Source organism: Sciurus vulgaris (assembly GCF_902686455.1).
Source record: "Sciurus vulgaris genome assembly, chromosome: 11".
In the NCBI taxonomy this organism is placed as follows: Eukaryota; Metazoa; Chordata; class Mammalia; order Rodentia; family Sciuridae; genus Sciurus; species Sciurus vulgaris.
In genome coordinates, this window is record NC_136472.1 from 22298848 (window position 1) to 22309375 (window position 10528).

Genomic DNA, 10528 nt, shown 5'->3' on the forward strand with positions numbered 1-10528 from the left:
TACCATCATGGCTGGTGGTATACAGGAGAGGTGCAGTGCTTTTACAGGACTTGGTCTTGATCCCCAGCACCACACACCTGCACACACACCTGCTCACACACACATACACATACATCATCATTAAATACAACTTACTACTAATGATTTAATAATTAATAGTTTTGAATTAATCCTAATAATATTGGAAATATGAATTATAATACAAGTAGTTAGAAATAAAACTACTTCTCCAAATCTCCATAATTTTAAATACATTTTGAAGTCAGTAGAGAAAGAGAGAATATGAATAAAAAGTATTTTTGCACGTTTTTATTTTTAATTAGCATCTTAAAGTATAATTTATACATAAAAAATGCAACATTCTTAAGTGCACAGATGAATTTTGAAAAATATATAGAACAATGTAACCACAACTGCATTGATGGAAAATTGTCAATTTTACTACTCTATTAAAGGAGCCAAGTTTTGGCTCTGTGTTCTCCTCATTTTTATGTTCTATTTCTTTGCCTCCTGCTATTTATTTATTTATTTATTGTTACATGGTTCTTTCTGAAGACCATGGTTCTTTCTGTGATTCTTTCCTACCACCAATGGATGCTGTTAATCTTTGGAGGTCTTTCATTTTAGTAGCATCCCCACCCCCACCTCATCTTCACTTGGCATTCTCTCTGAGCATATATTGGTCTGGGTGTTCATATTTTTTTCATTATAAGGGCACATTTATGTTGGATTAGAATTCAGTGTAATAACTTCCTCTTAATTTGGTTATCTGCAAATACTTTATTTGCAAATAAGGGCATGTTCATAGGTACAGGCATTTAGTTTTCAGTATCTTCTTGGGAAAATACAGTTCAATCCATACATCTTTTTGAGAGAAAAAAATACTAGGTCTCTTCAAATTTCCTCCAAAGCTCTTCTGGGTTCTCTGCTTCAACACTTTTTCTAGATATGACTCTGCTTCAGTACAAAGCCCTGATTCCCAAACTGTTCATGCCCAGAATCAACAAGCATTCCCAGGATAAAACCAGCCACAGAACAAGTCACTTCAGTGAAATTCTCATCTTCTTGGAGTCACCTTTTCATGGTGGTTTACCCAGCAGTTCACTAGTACCTTATATGGCTGATTTCTTCCACTCTGACATTTTTAGTTGTTTAGGACATAAACATTTGGACCACAAAAAAGATACACTTTTAAACTTTCTTATTTATTTATTTACTTTAGAGGTGTGGTTTTGCTATGTTGCCCAGGCTGGTGTCCAATTCCAGATGTCCAGTGATGAGTCCACCTCAGTCTTTTGTACTGCTGGGACTATAAGCACATGTCACCATGCCTGCTACTTCCTGTTCTTCAAAGCTGTGTCATTGGATCTCTTTGTTAGAGTGTAATATTAGTGGAAGTAACTATAAAACTCAAAATATGTACAAGTCCTCTTTCCATTTTATAATTCTATACTCCTGGAAAGAGTTTCTACTGTGTCCGATGTGCTCAACAATTGCACTCTAATTCCCCTCCAAAATAAGCAAAAATGTTTACCTTCTTGGAGATTGTGTTATGTGAAGGTGGGAACAGACAGGAAATAATAAATAAAACAAGTAAGGAAAAAAGTTAGATAACAAATACTAATAAAGAGAAAAAGGGAGAATGGGGATACAGGTTAGTGGTAGAACACTGGTTCAATGGTTGTAAGGTCCTGGGTATGATATTCAGAGAAAGGAAGAAAGGAAGAAAGAGAGGGGAGGAGAAAAAAACAGAAAGAGAAAAAAGAAAGAAAGAGAAAGAAAGGGAGATAAAAAGGAAAGAAAAAATGTTTGATAAATAATAAGATGATCAGGTTTTAGATGGGAAAGCTGTATTAAATATGACCATTAGAAAGACCATACTGAAAAAAAAAAAAAGAAAGAAAGACCATACTGAATGTAGTCTAGAAGATCTTAAGTAGCTGAAACTACTAGTCAAGAACCTTATTACAAAAGTCCTTTAAGCAGAGAAGGCAGCTGGAAGAGATGATTTTTCAAGGTGAACACCTGCCTGATGTGGTCAAGGATCAAGGAACAGCAAGGAAGCCAGTATGGCTGAAACTAGGAGAGGACCACGTGTGTAAGTGTCACAGGAGACCAATGAGACAAAGAATTTCAAATCGTTGTCAGGATTTTCCTCTTTACTCTGACTGAGATGGAGCCATTGCTGGGTTTTAAGCAAGTAGTTTCTCTGATGTTGCTTTTGTAATAACAATATTCTCTGGTAGTTTAACTAAAAATAGACTTAGCAGATGAAGGGTGCAAATAGAAAGAATGTTTAGAGTTTATGGGCTGTAATATAAGTAAGAGATGATGGCAAGTAGACCAGGATAGTATATATATATATTTGATGCATATTTTTTCTAATATGTTAGGTATAAGCTGTGATATTTCAACTGTTGACTTCCTGGTTTTAGAGGATGACTCTTGTGAGAAGGTTACAGACACAGTATGTTTGAACCAAACATAATCAATCACTGCATGTGAAGATATCTATCCAACATGCAAAGGAAAATGTCAAATAGGCAACTACAGAAATTTGGAATTCAAGGGAGATGTTATTTTAGTCAGCTTTTTTGCTGACACAACTAATAAATCTGACCAGAACAATTTTAAAGGAGCAAGTGTTTATTTAAGGGCTCATGGTTTCAGAGGTCTCAGTTCATAGAAGTCCAGCACCAACTCTCAGGGCTTCAGGTGGCCCTGAATATCATGGTGGAAGAGTGTCGCAGAGGGAAGCAACACCAAGGGTCCGGAAGTTCAGTTGTGTAGAGAGGAGTCTTATCACATACTGTCACAGAAACCTTACCACTGACCACGAACTCTCCACATGGTGAGACACCCCTCACCCAAGATAGGAAATTCTGCAGGCTGTCCTCAATGCCCTGATGAAGCTTAATCCCACTCATGAGAACAGAGAGGATTTGGAGGGACAGTGAAGCTTTGTGTTGAGGTCAGGGAAGCATTAACACCTCTGGGCTATCACTCTCCCCATTGATGGAATTCCCCATCCCCCAGGGACTCCAACTTTCCTGGAAGACATAGTGAGATAGATTTTATTAGAAAATCAGCTCAGTCTTGAGCCAGCAACATGAAGAAAATATTCTTAAAATAGAATTAAAATATTAAAATAGAATTAAATATTCTTAAAATATTCTTAAAATGCAAGGTTGAAAACCTTGCATCTTTGCTTATGAGCAAATAAATGACTTCGAATAAATTACATTTCTCATACTTTCCATTAAATTTACTTTAAATAAAGATCTTAGGAAATTTGGGAAATCATTCAAACTATACTTTATTGAGATTTATCAACACGTTCTCTCAGAAGGAGTGATAGGTTGTGGGTAGTTTATATAGAGAAGGGACTTTGCATGTGCACATACTTCACAAGCTTCTTCCACAACATGGAAAAGATGAAACAACATAGTCTATCTTGGAGTGGGGAAAAGGACATGAAAAATCAGAAATGTGTTTAAATTTGTTTCATGAAAGTATTATGGAAGAGCCAGGCACAGTGGGGCATGCTTACAATCCCATCCTCTTGGGAGGCTGAGGCAAGAGGATCACAAGTTCAAAGTCAGCCTCAGCAACTTCGCAAGACCCTAAGCAACTTAGCAAGACCCTGTCTCTAAATAAAAAATAAAAGGGGCTTGGAATGACTTAGTGTTTAAGTGTCCCTTGGTGGAAGAAACTATTCTAGTGATGTGAGAAAGGCCTCTGAAGTTCACTCTCTTCTCATAGTCTCTTTTTTGAAATAACAGAGTTAAATATTGTTTTCTTTTTGCATTGAATATTTATATTAATTCCCATAAATTTGCAGATGCTTAAGGCAGGTATATTTACCCTCAGGATCCCCAAGGATACCATACCCCCCCAACCCAAACATGAAGATCATCCAGTAGGCTACTTTGTTGGGACAGAACAAGGGCAAAAACAGGCATTAGTGTTAGTGAGTGAAGCTACAAAATACTCTGAGTTTAGGGTGTGTAAACTGTTCACTTCTCCATATAATTTGTTTAAGTTCATCTCTTCAGGATGAAAGAAAGTCTTTGAAGATAGTTTCACGCTATCTCCATGGTGGATATGAGTCCAGGTCCCACCACTTATCCGGTATGGGAATCTAAGCAACTGTCTTACACTCTTTAATTTTGATTTCCTATTTTGTAAAAGATAACTAGTAAGAGAAGTATTTATTTCAATATTATTAATGTTAATTTCTCATATTTCTAATCTTTTCTTTGTTTTTAAATTACTATAGGGAAGATACAGAATGAAGAGGGAAAGAATTTTTTGAATACTTGTATGGGGATATTTATTTTACTCTTAAAGATATGTGCTTTTCCACTTTCCAGGGAAGAACTGTATCTAACAAGGTGTTGAAGATTAGAAAGATTACATTACAAAATCGCTTGCCTACCATGGAGAGCACATCTCTACCCAGCACACTTGCTAGGTATGCAATTGCCTGCAAGGTGTCTGCAATGAGGACTCAGGGAAAGGTCCAAAGGTGAGGGAAGAAAGGAGGGAGACAGGGATTAAGGCAGGTAAATGGCATGAATAGTTTGCATGATGACTTTGGTGAAGAACCTAGAGGCAACCAGCAAGCCCAAGTGTCTAACAGAAACATCTCAGAGAACATCACACCCCAACTCTGGGTTGCTCTTACCGATGTGCTGGAAGAATCTTTAGAAAGGTTTGTGATGTGTCACCTAAAGTATCTGAGACTCAGCTTCCTCATCAATTAAAGGGAAGCATGAAGATATACCATTACAAGATTTCCATATAAGTTTAAAAGACACAGCATATGAAGAGAAAAAAATCTTTAGTTCAGATGAGGACAGAAAAGTATTTGTATGTTCTCATTAGTTCATCTTCAAAATGAGAAATTGAGACCCTGAGAGTGAACTAAATCACCATGTTCCCATAGTTAATAACACAACAGTCAATATTCCAATCTTATAATTGTATGTCTAAAGAACTCTTATATTGATATCTATGGTACTTTCCTTAAAATTCTATACTTGGAAAACTTTATTAGTCCCGATGAAGGTGCCTTGAGTGTGTGCCTGAAAATAAAATCAGTGACCGGGAGGATGAAGGCGAAGGAGGAGTGGGAGGGAACACTGTGCTCCCACAGTGTGCTTTGTTTTAATAAACCCTTTTATATCCTTGCCAACCTCTTGCATCTCACTCAGTTTTTTGTTTAAGTTGTCAAGAATTTGGACCCTGGCTGGGTCTGGTGGGACTCACCTGTAATCTCAGAAGCTTAGGACGCTGAGGTAGGAGGATAAGAGAGGCCCCAAGCAACTTAGTAAGACTCTGTCTCACAATAAAAATATAAAACTAGGGATGCAGCTCAGTTGAATACATGGTACGGAAAGAAAGGAAAAGCACCCTGCCATGCCCATACCTTTGGGGGCTCTTGGTCTACTGCAGAGCACATGCTTTGTCTGGATGATATTTTAGACTCTAGTCTTAATCACTCTTTCACTTGCTCAAGAGACAGGAATGAAGTCCACATTCTGCTCTACCTATTCTGAATCTAGCATTATGTACTTGTCTACTTTAGGCCTATCATGAAAGATGAAGGAAAGGCTGAAAAGAATATTATTTAATATTTTCTTCTACAAACTCAGTAACTATTCTTAGATTTTACATAGTGGACATTTTATTAATGCTGAAATTCTAGGGTAAGCTGTTTAAATAAATTTATTCTGTAAGATGCTAAGTAACCTGAGACTAACAAATTTTAGCTATGATAATGCCATGTAATACGTCTAAATTTCAATAATACCTATATTGATTATTTTTCAAATAGAGTTGCTTTTACTTGGAAAAAAATTCATATCACCAAGTAAATTGACATGTAATTCTCCAGTGAAGTCTTATTACTTATTACCTTGGCTTCTATTCTCCTCTTCAGGAGCAAAATCATCAGTTCACTTAAAGACAGGTTTGGTATTGGGATTTGCTAATAATATAGTTTGTCAAGAGTTTTCTCTTTCTTATAAACAAAAGAGATGTTCACTACTGACTCTCTTATGGACTTTGCCTTTTCTTCTCTCAAGCTGGTTTGTAGGAGGTGGTCTCCTGACCCAAGAGAAACTCAATTAGTAGGACTATATCAGTCAGATAGTATCTTCCAAAATTCAAAAAGTGACTCAAATTCTGTAACAGATGGTAATGGAAATACTGAATGATGGAGTCTTCTGTTCCATGGAGACCTACAGATAAGGTTCCAGAAATACTTCACTCTCTTTGTTGGGTGTTGACTATTTTTTCTCATTGTTGAGATCAGTGTCCTAAATATAAGCACTATTTCACTCTAAATATTTTAAATTTCTGTTTCTTAACTGTAAAATATTTCCTTTTCTCCACAATGTTTTCTCAAAACATTGGGTTAATGGCAAACTCATTGATGGGCAATTTATCTTTTCAGTCTTTTTTGCTTTAATGATTACCTTCTAAGTACCATAAAATTCAATTCATTTTAATTTAAAAATGAGGATACTGAGTTGAAACTCAGTTTCATTTGAGTAATCTGAATGTGGACATATTATTTCCTGACTCCCCATGGAAATGCTTTTCTAATACATTGAATTTCCACCAATTATATGACATTGATCTACACAACTACTTTTTCCGAGACCATTGTGACTTCTCTGAACTTAGATTTACATATTTAAAAAGTTTAATGCTTTATTTTTTATCATAAATTGTCACCCATCTCTTCCACAGTTTTCTTATGACATTTTTCATGTCCTTATTCCTGAAAGTATAAATCAAATGATTGAGTAAGGGGGTTAGTATAGTGCAAAATATTGCAACAATTTTGTCAAAGGAGAAGTCAGATGGAGGTCGTGCATACATAAATATGCACAGGACAAAGAACAAAACCACAACAGCGATGTGAGATCCACAGGTGGAGAGAGCTTTCTGACACCCTTCAGAACCGATGGCCATCACCAAAAGGCAGAAGATGTGAGTATCAGTGCAGGCCAGCTTCAGCAATGGGTACAAGTCACACATGATGTGATCACTGATATTGGGGCCACAAAAAGGGCAGATGGAAAGTAAAGAGAATCTGGATGATGGAATGTAAGAAGCCCCCCGTCCAGATCACCCCCACCAGAATGCCACAGAGCCTCCCATTCATGATGGAAGAGTAGTGCAAGGGCTTGCAAATGGCCACATAAGGGTCATAGGCCATGGCTGTGAGAATAATCACCTCTGCCCCAGCAAGGAAGTGCTCAGCAAAGATCTGCAGCATGCAGCCTTCAAAGGAGATGGTCTTCCTCTCATAGAGGGAGTCTGCAACTGTTTGGGAGCAATGACAGAGGAGAAGCAGGCATCCAGGAAAGACAGGACTGCAAGGAAGAAGTACATGGGGGAGTCCAGCAGTGCAGCGCTGCAGAAGATGGTCACAACAATCAGCATGTTGCCCACAATAATTGCAATATAAACTAACGAATATACCATAAATACTATTTTCTGAACATCTGGATCCTGTGAAATCCCCAGGAGCACAAACTCAGTTATGATACTTCAATTTTTCATAACTTTGAAGGAAAAGGTCAGCAATATGGATGACAGGCAGCATCCAGTTGCAGTAAGGATGAGAAGTAGTCTTTATCTCAATTGCCAGCTTTGATTAATTAGTAGTAGCTTCCTGAAGTGAATTACTGAGAAGCATCCCTGGACAGCATGGAACAGGAGCTGGGTTAGTTGATGCACTTGCTAATCAGAAGACTGCCTTATCTACAAAGAGAAGAAATAGCATGCAGTTAAGACACCATTGAAAATCATGGCTACTCTTCAAATATTTCTTGAAATCTCTGAACTAAATTGGGTGTCTAAGTGAATTACCTCATTCCTTTTAAAAGAGAAAGACCTAGGTAAAAGATCTTAACTCTATGTTTAACAAATAAAAAGTACAGATAAGCATTGAGAGGTTTTTTTTTTTTTTTTTGTAATTACTTGTCATTTTAAACATTTATAACAATAATGATTCAATGTTGTCTTGATGACTAAGTAAAATAATTCAAGAGAAGCAACTTTTCAGAACCTACTGGTGGATGTCGTCAGTGCTAGGTCTTATGTCATAGATGAGAGGTTCATCTTTAAAGATATAAGTTCAAGTCAACAGTGGTTTCTAGATCTGGGATTTTAACATATAAGCCTGTGTACTACCCAAGCCCTGTCACAGAATCAACAGGGAAGGAGGTGGGGCTGTTTCATTTACACCAAGGACCTCGAAGTAGGGGTGACCTTTCTGCAGTCTCCATCCACCTATAAAAGTCAAACCCTTTGGTTCCTTTGTTCATGTGTGAAAGATGCATCTTGATAAAGGAAAATGTAAATGATGTGGGATCAGAAGTTACACCCATATTTCACCTCAATAATGATTCCATATTTTGATTTAATTTTCAATTTAACACACAACCTTGAAGGGAGTTCTCATCTGTACCTATAACTGATATGTCTAATAATATGACCACTAGAGTGTGTGTGTATATTTGTACAGGTATGCTTATGTGTACTTATACATGTACCCATTAAATAGATGAATGAAAGAATGACAGAATCAGTGTGTTAAAAATGAGCTGATTTTATGAATGGCAGTTTCCAGAAATACCTTAAAATATTGATGAAATTTAAAAATATAAAACTGAGTATGTTAGAATTTGTCCTTTATCTTACTTTAGAACAACCATTTTCATTATTTCCCAATGTTTTAGACATCCTTAAAAGTTTCCTGTACTATATGCACTCCATATGCAGTTAAAAATTGTCACCAAGAAAATGGGAATGTAAACCAACCCCACAAGGTCATTAGACCAAGGCAGCAGTCATTTATAAAGAGTGAAAATCAACACAATACAGCAGTGGTCTGCTTAGTCCAGGGCCACAGCAGGAAAGAGAATAAAGTGACATACAAGAATACCAGCTCCAGACACTTGCAAACCTGGACTCAGATTCAAACCTTTCTACTTGTTTGGCATTAAACATTTACTTCAAAATTCATGAAGTTCTCAAAGCCTCAGATATCACTTCTGTTAATGGGTATAATAAGAGTGCTTATGGTAGGGTTCTGTGAGACTCAGATAAGGACATGGACATGAAATCACTAATGTTGTAAGAGACACAGAAACACATTCACCACACTTAGGTTTCCTTAATAATGCCTTAAAACATTTTTGTAGCCTCAGACCCTTTACATTCTCACAGTCCTATTTCATGCAACTTTGTTGTAAGGGAAAAAGAAAGCATTTTTATTGAATTATGAAAGAATAATTAATGAATTATTAATTCATTAATTAAATGAATAATTAATTTTTAAGCTTATAACTACTTTGCAAATTATAAGAGTATTTTAGCATTAAAATGTTTATTAGTTATTAGCAAACCAACTCTTTCTTTGTTCAGAAAAATAACTTCCAAAATTGTTGTTAAAACTTTAATGATGGAAAGTAAAGTGTCATTTTGGTTTATGGTGACAAGGTTTAGGGTTTTATGTTACTTAATGGACAATTGTTTAAATATTATATGTTGTTTTATATTGAAACCTGAAACAGAAAATGCAGTAGTAAAAAATAAAATAAATATTGAATAAAATCTTGTGTTTTCTTAAGACACAGTTTTGACAAAAATGTTTCCATGGTAATGCAAGATGATAATATTGGTACTAACTGAGGAATATTCTGGAATTTTTTAGATCATCTGGGTTACTTTTCTTATAAATTTACTCCAAAACAAAATGTTAATTAAAAATTTAAAAAACTTCAAAATTTAATTATCCTTTGTCATTCAACAAACAACTATGTCTCAGTCCCCTGTCCTATAAAGTAGTAATAATAACACTTGTTCAAAGTCCCTGACTCTTGAGAGCTGAAGAGATGTTATTTTGAACATACTTTGCAAATTAGAGATCAAAAACAAGATGTGAAATTTTGACATCAGCATTATTTTAAAGAAATAGAAAGTTGAGGTGAAAAAATAAATCAGTTGTCATGATCAGTAGATTTTATAACTATATTTTGAACAGTAAATTTTAAATGCATTTATATGTATATATGTTACATTTGCATATAGTTTTAAAATAAATATTGGTATTATAAACAAGGTTTAGATTATTGCTACATTCTTTTATCATCCTCACCGAAGTGCTTTTTAAAATTCACAGTATTTTTAACTGGAGATTGTTTTTTTTTTTTTTTCCTGCAACATTATAATGTGCATTTATCTGTGTAGCTGAAACTCTCCTGTCCCTGACTTTGAGGCTTTCTTCAGATTTCAGTCTTTTTCTATCCTCTCAATGTGACAATGTGACTCTGCTGATTTCCCCAAATGTCTTAACTTTCAAGCACTTACTATTTCTGGATATTTAAAAAATAATTAAAAATCACCTTTTCTCTTTCCAACTTTGCCCTTCCTGGTGACAGTTCGAGATTTCTTTTCTGCTATCTTTGTGCTTTAGTTCATTTTAAAAGAAAATGTCACCATGATG

The 10528-nt window shown here is 35.6% G+C and overlaps 1 pseudogene across 1 annotated transcript; it reads right to left on the bottom strand.

The window, feature by feature from the left end:
• Window positions 1-6720: 6720 nt before the first annotated feature.
• On the bottom strand, window positions 6721-8735 carry LOC306639763 (olfactory receptor 4C15-like; annotated as a pseudogene). The gene is made up of 2 exons: window positions 8722-8735; window positions 6721-7564 (listed from the first exon to the last, which is right to left on the bottom strand). The product of its transcript is annotated as an olfactory receptor 4C15-like (transcript).
• Window positions 8736-10528: the final 1793 nt, after the last annotated feature.